The sequence below is a fragment of the Gorilla gorilla genome, chromosome 11 (genome assembly GCF_029281585.2).
Source record: "Gorilla gorilla gorilla isolate KB3781 chromosome 11, NHGRI_mGorGor1-v2.1_pri, whole genome shotgun sequence".
Taxonomy (NCBI): domain Eukaryota; kingdom Metazoa; phylum Chordata; class Mammalia; order Primates; family Hominidae; genus Gorilla; species Gorilla gorilla.
This window is the reverse complement of record NC_073235.2, coordinates 69,296,744-69,307,944: the sequence shown is the minus strand read 5'-3', so window position 1 is coordinate 69,307,944 and position 11,201 is coordinate 69,296,744.

Here is an 11,201-nt window from a genome sequence, read left to right as displayed (position 1 = left end):
TTATTCTGCCATGACTCATTCTGTTTCTTCCACTCAGTATGAATGCTACTATTAATGGTTCTTCACTTGTTGGGTGAACAAGATCTTCATTCACAAAGGTCTGAGCAAGTAATTAGGGGTGCCTGAAAGCATCCTTTAAGTTCTAGACATGTACTTTTTCTTGTTCCTGCTGTGGAGCAGAAATCATAATTCCCCTTAATGGTTGGGATCCATCAACCCAGATAGTACAGTAGTCTCTTCTTTGTCTATTGGTTCAGGATGAGAAGGCACTTCACGTGGCCTGATGGAAGCCTCAATTTCCAATTCGATTTGGTGATAGTTGTGTCCCTCAGTAAAAGCACAACTCCCTTGAAAACTACTATTCACAACCAACTGAGCCGAAAGATGCATAGATGAGAATCACAAGTTATACAGGTCACTTCCAGTTCCACCCTTGTTTCCAGGACACATATCTTCTTCTGGCCATGGGACAAAGTGTTCAGATTTTTTTAAGGATATAAACTAAAACTTGTAGGTCACAATACAAGGCATGAAGGCTTTGTCTTCACCCAGCTTTGTCACTATTCTATCTGTCCAGTTGCTTCTGCATGTTGGATCCATGGTAAGATCAGTGATCCCACCAGCGTGAGCATGTTATCTCACTTATTTTGCTTTCTAGTTGTTTCTAACAAAGTTCCAATCAAAATCATAGAAGATCATTTCAAAGAAATTGAAAACTTGATTCTAAAACATACACGGACATGCAAAAAATCTAAAATATCTAAACCATTTTAAAAGAGAACAAATTTGTATTTCAAGGTTTGCTATAAAACTAAAGGAATAAAAATAGTGCATCTTTGACAAAAAGACATATAGATAAATTTTAAGAGAATTTAGAAATAGCCTCATGTTTATATGGTAAATTAATTTTTGACAAAGGTACCAAAGTAATTTGATGGGGAAAGGACAGCAATTTCAATAAAAATTACTAGGACAACTAGATAGTCACATAAAAATGAAATTCTATACTTATCTATTACTACAAACAAAAACTAAATGAAGGTAGATAATAGATCTAAACATAAAGACTTCTAAAGTTATATAATAAAACGTAAAATGTCTTTGCATCTTTAGAGTAAGTAAAATTTATTTCATAGACACAAAGCAAAATCCATACAAATTGATCAAATTAGGATCATAAAAACTAAAACTTTTGTTGTCCAAAAGACAACATTATTAAAATGAGGGGGAAACCCATAGATTGGAAAACAAATACTTGCAATGAATATACCTGTCAAAAAACCTCTATCCAAAATATATAAAGAACTCTTACAACTGAAGACTAACAATCCAATTTCTTAAACAGGCAAAAGACTTAAATAGGCACTTTCACAAAAGGATATGTAAGAATGGCCAATAAGATGCTTAACATCATTAGGAAAATGTGAATTGAAAATGAAATATGATTTAACACCTATTAGAACAGCTAATATTAAACATACTGACAAAAACACCTATTGGTGAGTATTCGGTACAACTAGCCCTCTCATATCCTGTACGAGGAAGTGTAAAAATGATACTGTTATTCCTGAGAAAGTTTTGGCAGTTTCTTGCAAAATCAAACATGCTCTTAACTTTACATAGCAATGCCAAATTTATGCATTGCTCAAGAGGAACAAAAACATATATCTACAAAATGCACAAAAATGTTTATTGCAATTTTTTTGTAAGAGCCAGTAACTGGAAATGACTTACATTTCTGACAATTAGAGAATGAATAAACAAATTGTGGAATGGAATAAAAGGGAATGGAATCCTACTCAGCAATATAAAGTAATAAACTACTGACACATTTAACAACATGAATGTATCCCAAGAATTACGTTATGAATAAATAAAAAAGGAGGAAGCAAAAGATTACATGCTGTATGCTTCCATGTATATGAAAATCCAGGAAAGACAAATTTAATATATATTTGTAGAAAGTAGAGCAGTGTTTGCCTGGAGCTAGAGAGGTTAGGGTAGGGATTAAGAAAGGACATTAAGGACTCTTTTGGGAGTGATGGTAGTTATAAAGGTGTGTGCATTTGTCTAAACTCATTAAATTGTACTTTTAAAGTGTGTATATTTTATTACAAACAAAGTAAAACAATATAGTTTTTTCTTCAGTTGCTTCTTGATCAAAAGCAATATTTGAGTTGCGGTGCATACATAGCAGGCAGGATTCAACATGATAGTGGATAAATCATTCAGTAAGCCTATAAATATGGTACGTGTATAAGCATTGTGAGAAGGAAAGGTACATCTATATCCAGAATAAGTATCCAATAGGTTGAGGGGAAAGGGGGGTGAGCAGGAAGATTCAGAACTACACATGGTCCTGTAAGAATTGAATTCATAGTGTTATTTAAGAAAGAATCTGTCATTTATAAATGTGTCCTATACATTTCATCTTACTCATTGTCAGAATTTTGTGAGGTTTTTACTGAGGGTCCACAAAAATATTAGAAAGAACTTTCTCAATTGTAAACTGATTTAATCCTATTCAGCAGAACACATCTTCATCATTGTCATATGTAAAGTAGATCTGATTACACAAAGAGTGCAGCAACATTTGTTATCATCACCATTTCAAATTGACAGATTTAGGTAAGCTCTAAGTGAATGTTAATAATGAAAAGAATTGATTGCCATATAGTGTGTAATTTTAGTAAAAACTTATTTTAATTGCTGTATAAATGCATTTAATCTTATCCATAGAAATTATTGAAGGCACAACATGTTACTTAAAATTTTCAATTATATTTTATGTAATATTACAAGGTAAGTATGCTAAAATTGCACTTATTGATTTGAGAATTCACAATCTCTTGGTATATATCTCTTTTGAATAAATGAGTAGCCTGTTGTACTTTGTCATCGAGTCTTATTGCAGTGAAAAATTTTAACTCAACAACATTACTTTTTGCACTCACAGCTTGAGGTGAATATATGGAAACTGATTTTGTATTCAGCCACTTATAATTCTCACTGACATAGCAATAAAATGTGTTTTGTTTTATTTCTTCAGTAAGCAAAACCTTTTCTGCTAAAGCATCATATGAAGTTCAACTACTTTATGAACCATATTTGGCACTACAAATGTTATTTTAATGGAGAAATATAATAACAAAGAAGCTTAAAACAGAGTTAAAAAGATTATATATAATATGCCCAAATTACATTACTAGATTCAGGCCAGAAAATAATTTTTCAAACCAAGAATAATGTCTATCAAACAATTTAGAATATAAAATATTACAGTTTTAGAGAATTTCATAAGTGCGCTATTCCACCCTCTCAGAAAATTGAGGACCAGATGAGTTAAATAACACGTAAAAGTTTGTGTGGTCCCCACAATTGAAGCCTTGATTTAATCTAATGCCAGATTTCTTCTCACAATTTACATCTAAATATATTAGAAATGAGGAGTAAATACAAAATAAATACATAAAATTCTGCCAACACTCATAATTCTAGGTATAAACATTTCCATGCATCTTCTGCAATACTAAGTGGCTTTTTCTGGACTTTTATTTGTTCTAAGGTTCACTTTTATGCATCTTTTTATTGTGGACTACTCCAGGAATCGTATTTTTTAATAAAAGACTTTTTTTTTTTTTTTTTGAGACGGAGTCTCACTCTGTTGCCACGGCTAGAGTGTCTGTTGCCCAGACTGGAGTACAGTGACACGATCTCATCTCACTGCAACCTCTGCTTCCTGGGTTCAAGTGATTTTGCTGCCTCGGCCTCCTGAGTAGCTGGGATTACAGGCGTCTGCCACCGTGACCAGCTAATTTTTGTACTTTTTAGTAGAGATGGGGTTTCGCTATGTTGACCAGGCTGGTCTTGAACTCATGACCTCAGGTGATCCACCCATCTTGGCCTCCCAAAGTGCTGGGGTTACAGGTGTGAGCCACCACACCTGGCCGACTTTATTTTTTAGAATAGATTTAGATTTACAGAAAAAATTAAAAGGGTAGTACAGTCCAGATTTACAAAAGACAATTGAGAACATAGTTTTCATATACCCTCACACTTAGTTTCCCCTATTATGAACATTTTTACATTAGTATGACACATTTCTTATAATTAATGAACCAATATTGATATATTTTTATTAAATAAGTCTACGGTTTATTCAAATTTCCTTAATTTTTACGTAACATTCTTTTTCTATTACAAGATATCATTCAGGATCCCTCATTACATTTAGCCGTCAGGTTTCCTTGGGCTTTCTTAGCTTTGACGTTTCTCAGACTTTTTTGTTTTTGATTATGTTGATGTCCTTTTTGAGGTGTACTCATCATGTGTTTTGTAGAATGACCCCCAATTTGGGTTTTGTCTGATGTTTTTCTTATGATTAGACTGGAGTTATGGGTTTTTGCAAAGAAAATCACAGAGGTAAAATGACACTTTCATCATATCTTATCAAGGGTACATGCTATCAATATGATTTATGACTGCTGGTCTTGACCTTGGTCACCTGGTTGAGGGAGTGCTTTCAGAATTCTCTGCTATAAAGTTACTTTATTCATCCCCTTTATATATTATACTCGCTGGAAGGAAGTCCCTATACACAGCCTTCACCTAATGAGTAGTGATATGTTCTCCCTCCTTTAAGGCAGAGTATCTACATAAATTATTTGGAATTCTTTGGCATAGGATTTTTGTTTTTCTCCCACTTTGTAATTTATTTGATAATTTATTTATGTAAGCATGGACTCATGGATATTTATTTTAAATCTTGGATTATAATTCATCACTTTTCTGTTGCTCTAATGGGTCCAGCTCTGACTACTGGGAGTGATTTCCATTGGCTCGTGTGCCTCTTTGCCACACTCTCATCAAGGAGGGCTTTTCAGGTTTTGGTTTTTTTCTTTACCACGACTTTACTTTCTGGCACTACAAGAGGCCCAGGTTTATCTTGTCATCTCGACTCCAGTCCTAGAATCAGCCAGTTCACCAAGGAGCCCTGGTTCCTTTTCTTGGAGAATGATATTAGAAAGCAAGACCTAGGTGCCAATTGATCCTGGAAGCATACTTAAATTCAGGGTTTCAGTGTCCTTTGTCCTGCTCCAGTAAAATTTATGAGGCAGCACAAATATATTATCAAAGATAGTCATTAGTAATTTGCTGGTAATGTGTTACTTGCCATCGTATTTCTTTTAGAAGCTGTGTATTATATGTATCAAAATGAATATTGTGAATCCTCAGTGATTTGCTCCATTTGTTTTGACTTTTTAATAATCCTTTGTTGAGTTGAGTTACTCAAAATCTCCCTTCACTTCCAGACCCCAGAGAGTTGATAAACGGAATGTGCAAAAATGTCAAATAGCCTCTTCCCTGAGTTTAGGCCCTTGTGCACTTTACTGGATTAAAGCTGCTCACTAGTTTTTTAGCTTCTGTTTTTTAAGGAAATATTCTAGAATATTTTCACTTGGAAAGTACATTTCCAGACTTTGTAAAATTGATGCTCATCAAAGAGATTTTAAGAAAGAACAAATGAGTTCCTAGGAGAAAAAAGGGAGGTTGGGGAAATAGCACTATAGTTGTGTATTTTAGGAGAGGTTGGCATCATTCCAAAATTATAACAGTATAGCTTTTTCTTCCCAGCTCTAAGCTATGAAATATCTCTCTATAGTGCTAGATTATGGATTTTCTCCAAAGATATTTCATACTCAGAGAATAAAAATAATAAAAACAATCTCTTAAGAGGATTTACTATTGACTTTCACAACACTAGACCTACAAATATTTTCATTTTTCCTCTAAAAAGTTATTCAATGTTAAAACATTTGTTCTTCCTTCATATTTATTGAAATTATTTGTTGATAATCTATTCAATGTTATCCTAGCCTTTTATGCCTTTTTACATGCTAATACTGTTCATTAAAGCTTAAATCAAAAGGGAAGATGGTTGTACAAGAACAGTTTCAGTGTGGATACATCAATTTTGTTCTCTTAAGCTGAAGGCTCGTGAGGAGAACACAAAACTAAAAGTTTATTTTTAATTTAACTAATTTATAATTGACAGTTTTATTTTCAGATGTTATTTTCTGAATGCCAATTTGAATACTATAGGTTATTTAAATATAGCAAAACACTAATTTCATTTTCATAGACTTTAATTCCTAAAAAGGGATAATATTCATAGGATTATTACTTACATAATTCTATGTATGCATATATAAATATGTATATGTCTAATTACTACATATATTAGTAGGAAATATATACATGCATTCCAAATTGAACTTTTTCTTTCTAAGCCATAGACCCAAAATACAGTTGATATTGTAATTTTTACATATTCTAGTGGTGTCCCAGGCTGTAGTTACTTAATAGAATAAATTAATTATTTCAGATATTTTTTCAAAATGAATTCTGAAATATAAATGTACCCCAGTTTGACCTAGTTAACATTTACTTGTTTGTTTTTGGGTAGTACCTGAACAATAATTTACCTTAGTATCCTCGTTCTGATAGCAGAGCATTGATCAACGTGATGTTTGCATCCCTTACATATAGCACTAACTAGTCATGTTTGATACTTTGATTCTATTCTTTCTCTGAACATAAACAACGAATAGGAAAAATGCTTCTGTAGTAAATAATCCCTCCATGTCTTTTCTCAGGTTATTTGGATTATTTTAATTATTTTTATGCATTATTTTAATTGTGTTTTCTTCACAAATGGGCACAAACAGTCATGCCCAAGAATAAGAATCAACATAAAAAGTATGCTTTTAAATGAAAGGTTTAAATTTTTCCCTCAGTGCATGCAATAGCTTTTGAAACAACAGTCATTTTTACCAGGAAAAATGATTGTATTCTTTGCCTAATTTGATTCCATTCATGTATTTTGGGAATAGGGTTCCTTAATATTTTAGAAGCAATCAATAGCAGATGATACCTCTTAGCTACTCTACTGAAGAGAGCCAACTTTATTTTCATTTTATTCAGAGTCAATGTTCTATGTAACTCTAAATAATTTATGATGAGCCATTTGGGATGAGAGGAAGCCATGTTTTGAAAAATGAGGTCTACATAAAATTAATTAGAAATAATTATTCATGTATGTCTCTGGACATACATAAGGGCCCTAGATTTACTTAGAGGTACCACTGAGAAGAAAACAAGAACAAACTGCTCCCTTTGTAGGAAAATTTCTAAGCAGATTTTTCAAACTAAGGGTCAGAGTTGCAAGTACACTAGCATCTGTGTTGCTTGTGGATGCATTCTCCAATCTAAATGGTATTTTTTTTAAATCGGAATAGAAAAAGGCTATTTAGTACATTCTGACTGTGATGACTAAAACCTACCATGGTGCTTGGAACATAATAAACACTAAAAAACATTTTTGTTGAGTGAATGAATAAATATGAAATGGATGAATAATTGAATCACTCCGTTTACCCTCCATGGTTAGACATTGCTTTGTAATGTTACCAGTCTTTTAGATGGAAAAGACAGATTATTATCTATATGAAACCCACAATTCATTACCGGGATTACTATTTTATTTGGTAGTAATTGTGTTTTTAACTACATTGGCAAAATGCTTTTAACTTCCTCAAGGCAAGGTATTAGATAGTCATACACCTTAATTATGAAACAATCTTTCAGCAAAACAATTAGTAATTATTCTTAGAGTTTCCCTGTGCTCCTTTCTATAAAACTCCCTCTAGAATTTTCTTTCTACATTCTATAAACCAAGTTATGGAAATGATGTATGCCAGAGAAAGTTAGAAGAAGTCTGCTTTTTCCAACTAACCTGTGGATTGTGTAGCCCACTGACCTAGTTGTCACAAGTATTTCTTTATTTTCATCTCAAACTAACCATGGTAAAAAAAAATACTCATCAAGATTCCCATAATGTTATGATCTAACATAATCCTGTTACATTTGTCAAAACTAAGAAATCAACATAAGTACAATACTATTACCTAAACTAGGGACTTGCTTGGGTTTCACCAATTTTTCCATTAATGTTGTTTTTCTCTTCCAGGATCCAATTTCAGAATACCAGATTAAATTTTGTCATTTATGGCAGCCAGATAACATAGAGGAGACTGTGGTGTCATAATATCCTTCGATCTGTTATGGTTTCTCAGTCTTGCCTGGTTTTTAAAACCTTGACAGTTCCAAAGAGCACTGGTCATTTTGTGGAATGTCCTTAAATTTAGATGTGTGTGATATTTTCTTATGATTAGATTGGGTAATTACTTGGGGGAAGAATATTATAGGGGGAAAGGGCACTTCTCATTGCATCAGAGGGTATCTGATACCATTGTGTCTTTCCACTAGTGATGTTAAACTTAAGAGCTTGGTTAAGTTGGTATCCACCAGGTTTCCCCCACTATACAACTTGTTATTGTTTATTTTTCCCTTGTCATACTCTCTTCTTTGGAAATGAATCACTCCAAGAGAGGAAAATTAATTTTATTTACTTGGATGGGGTATATACTTGTATTATTTGGAATGCTTCTGAAAGAAAGGTTTTGTCTCTTCTCCCCATTTATTTATTTATTTATTTACTCCTCTATCTCGGTATGCACTTATCAATACTTATTTTATTCCTTAGGTAATTTTAATGGCATTGTTATTTATTCTCTTAAGTACTTCCTTAACTTCTGCCAATACAATTATGCTCCAGACTCATCTGCTATTCTCCCTGCTCCAATCTTAGAATCAGCCACCCCTCCCAGGGGCTCTGTTTCCTTTTATTGAAGAATGGTATTTAGAAAACAAGAACCAGGTGCTGGGTGCGCTCATTGCTACTGGGTATCACTGATTCTAGGCCAAGAGAATTGGAAAAAAAAGTGAGAAACTTTTAGGAAAACATACAAAATTCATGTTAGTAAAAATTACAAATTCATAACAGTAATAATCAGCATAGGAGCACAGCTTATATTTTGCAGGGTGTTAATTTTTGTGTCTTATTGCTTTATGGATTTACTTTTCACCTAATATACAACTTATATTCAAATTTTCAGACTTGACATCTATACTGAGATTCAGACTCAATTATGCAGCTATTTTCTAATAAAAAACCTCTTTTTATGGTCCCTATCTACCTCTAAATTGAACTGATAAAAACAACTCATTTTGTAACAATATCCCTACTGTCTTCACTAAACATCATTCAAGAAAGAAATCTAAAGTTTAATTCTTCCCATACATATATATGTGTATATATGTGTGTGTATATATATATGTGTATATATATACATATATTCCCATACATATATATGTATATATACACATATATATGTGTGTATATATGTATATATATGTATACACACACACTAAATTCTGCAGTGACCTCCTAAATATTTTTAATGTGTTTATATTTTCCCATTCTTGTACCTACTGCCCTAGTCCATATCTGTCCCATCTTCTGGAGTGACTATTGCAATAATGCTTCCAGTTCACTTCCATACTACCAACTAGCCTCCCTTCATCTAGATTTGAATCTTTAAATCCCCTCTTCACATAGTGGCTAGAGTGATCAACAGAAGCCAAAGGTTTAACCTTGATATTCCTCTGCTATAGTTCTTTCACGGACTTGCCCTCACAGTCAGTATTGAACATAAAAGTTTGACAAAAAAGTAATTTTATTACTGAGCCCTGTTTATTTCTCCAGTCCCATTCCTCCATACTCTGCCTTATTGCTTATATTTTGGCAGTATAACTTTTCTTTTTTCTAAATGCATCATGTGATTTATGCTTACATACATTGATTAATGCAGGAACATCCTTCCCATCTGTCTTCACCTGGACAATGCTCACTCAGACTTGGGCTTAATTCCAGCCTATTTCCTCCCAGAAGCCTTCTTCAAGTCCCTAGATTGGGTAAATATTCTTTCTGTTGGGCTAATGCTCAGACTATGTTTCTATCTTAGTAATTACCATATTTTATTAAAATAATCTGTTTGGGGTCTGCTTCCTCTGCCAGATTGTGCACTCCTTTAGGGTAGAGAACCTGTTCTTATTCTTTATTCATATAACCTTAGTGTGTGGCACAGGCCTTGCCCATTGTGGGCATTCAGCAAGTGTTGACACCATCATGGAAAGGGAAAGTGAGATTTCAAATCCACTTTCTGACCCCTAAAGTATACTATTACTATTATGTCATTTTATCTGCTATCATTAAGGTTATCACTCAGTGATTTTTTTTACATGATAGAAAATTATTATTGAAATAATTACTGGAGTCATATAATGTTTTACTGCTTGACATATGTCTTGTTTTCCATCTGTTTATAAGCAGCAGTCACCCATTCTGTCCAGTAGGATAATTATACCTGAGGCATTTATGAATATAAAAAGAGATGAAGGTTTGAGTCATGCTATTTTCAAACTGTATTACTTTGGCCAGAATTCTTATTCATTTTTATAGTTGATGGAATTGAAGATCTCTCCTGAGTTTCAAATGAAGTAAATAACATGAAAGTCTCATACAAACGATAAATTTTTCATTAGTAAAATAAGTCATTACCATTCATATTATTAGTACTCTATTACTCATTCAGTGATATTGAATAATGGTATATTTCAGTTTAGATGTAAAGATGCCTGTCAATGTAATTATTTTCTCAAGAAAATAAATACTATGCAAATGGATCTTTCTGGAGAAAACTACCTACCCACACTTCGAGAGAAGTGCTGTGAGAATCTCAAGTTTATATTTTATTTTTGTTTTTGGAGGTTTTTTTTTTTTTTTTTTGTGATTTACAGATTCTTTGAGGAGATTCTGTACTGTTGACCCCTTATATTTCCAATAAGTTATGTTTTACAACTTTTTAGGGATTCCCAAATGCTTTAACTGCACTTAATCAATTGAAATGATCAGAGGAATAATGATAGTGTCTTCTATCATACTTGAATACATTAATCCAAATAAACGTGATTAACGTATTCAAATACGATAGGCGGCACTGTGTCGTTGTGTATGTATTGAAATGTATTGAACACTTCAGGCATTATAAAGAAAACTTTAGGTTGTCACTAATTTTAAGCTTAAATTAACCTTTAAGAAATTTATATTATTCCCCTTTTATAGATGTAAAAACTAAGGTTTAGAAAGGTTAGGTAATTTGATTAAAGTCATATAGATAGTATGTAGTGGTGAAGCCAGGATTTGAATCTGTCTTCAGAGTCCATGTTCTCAAATCACT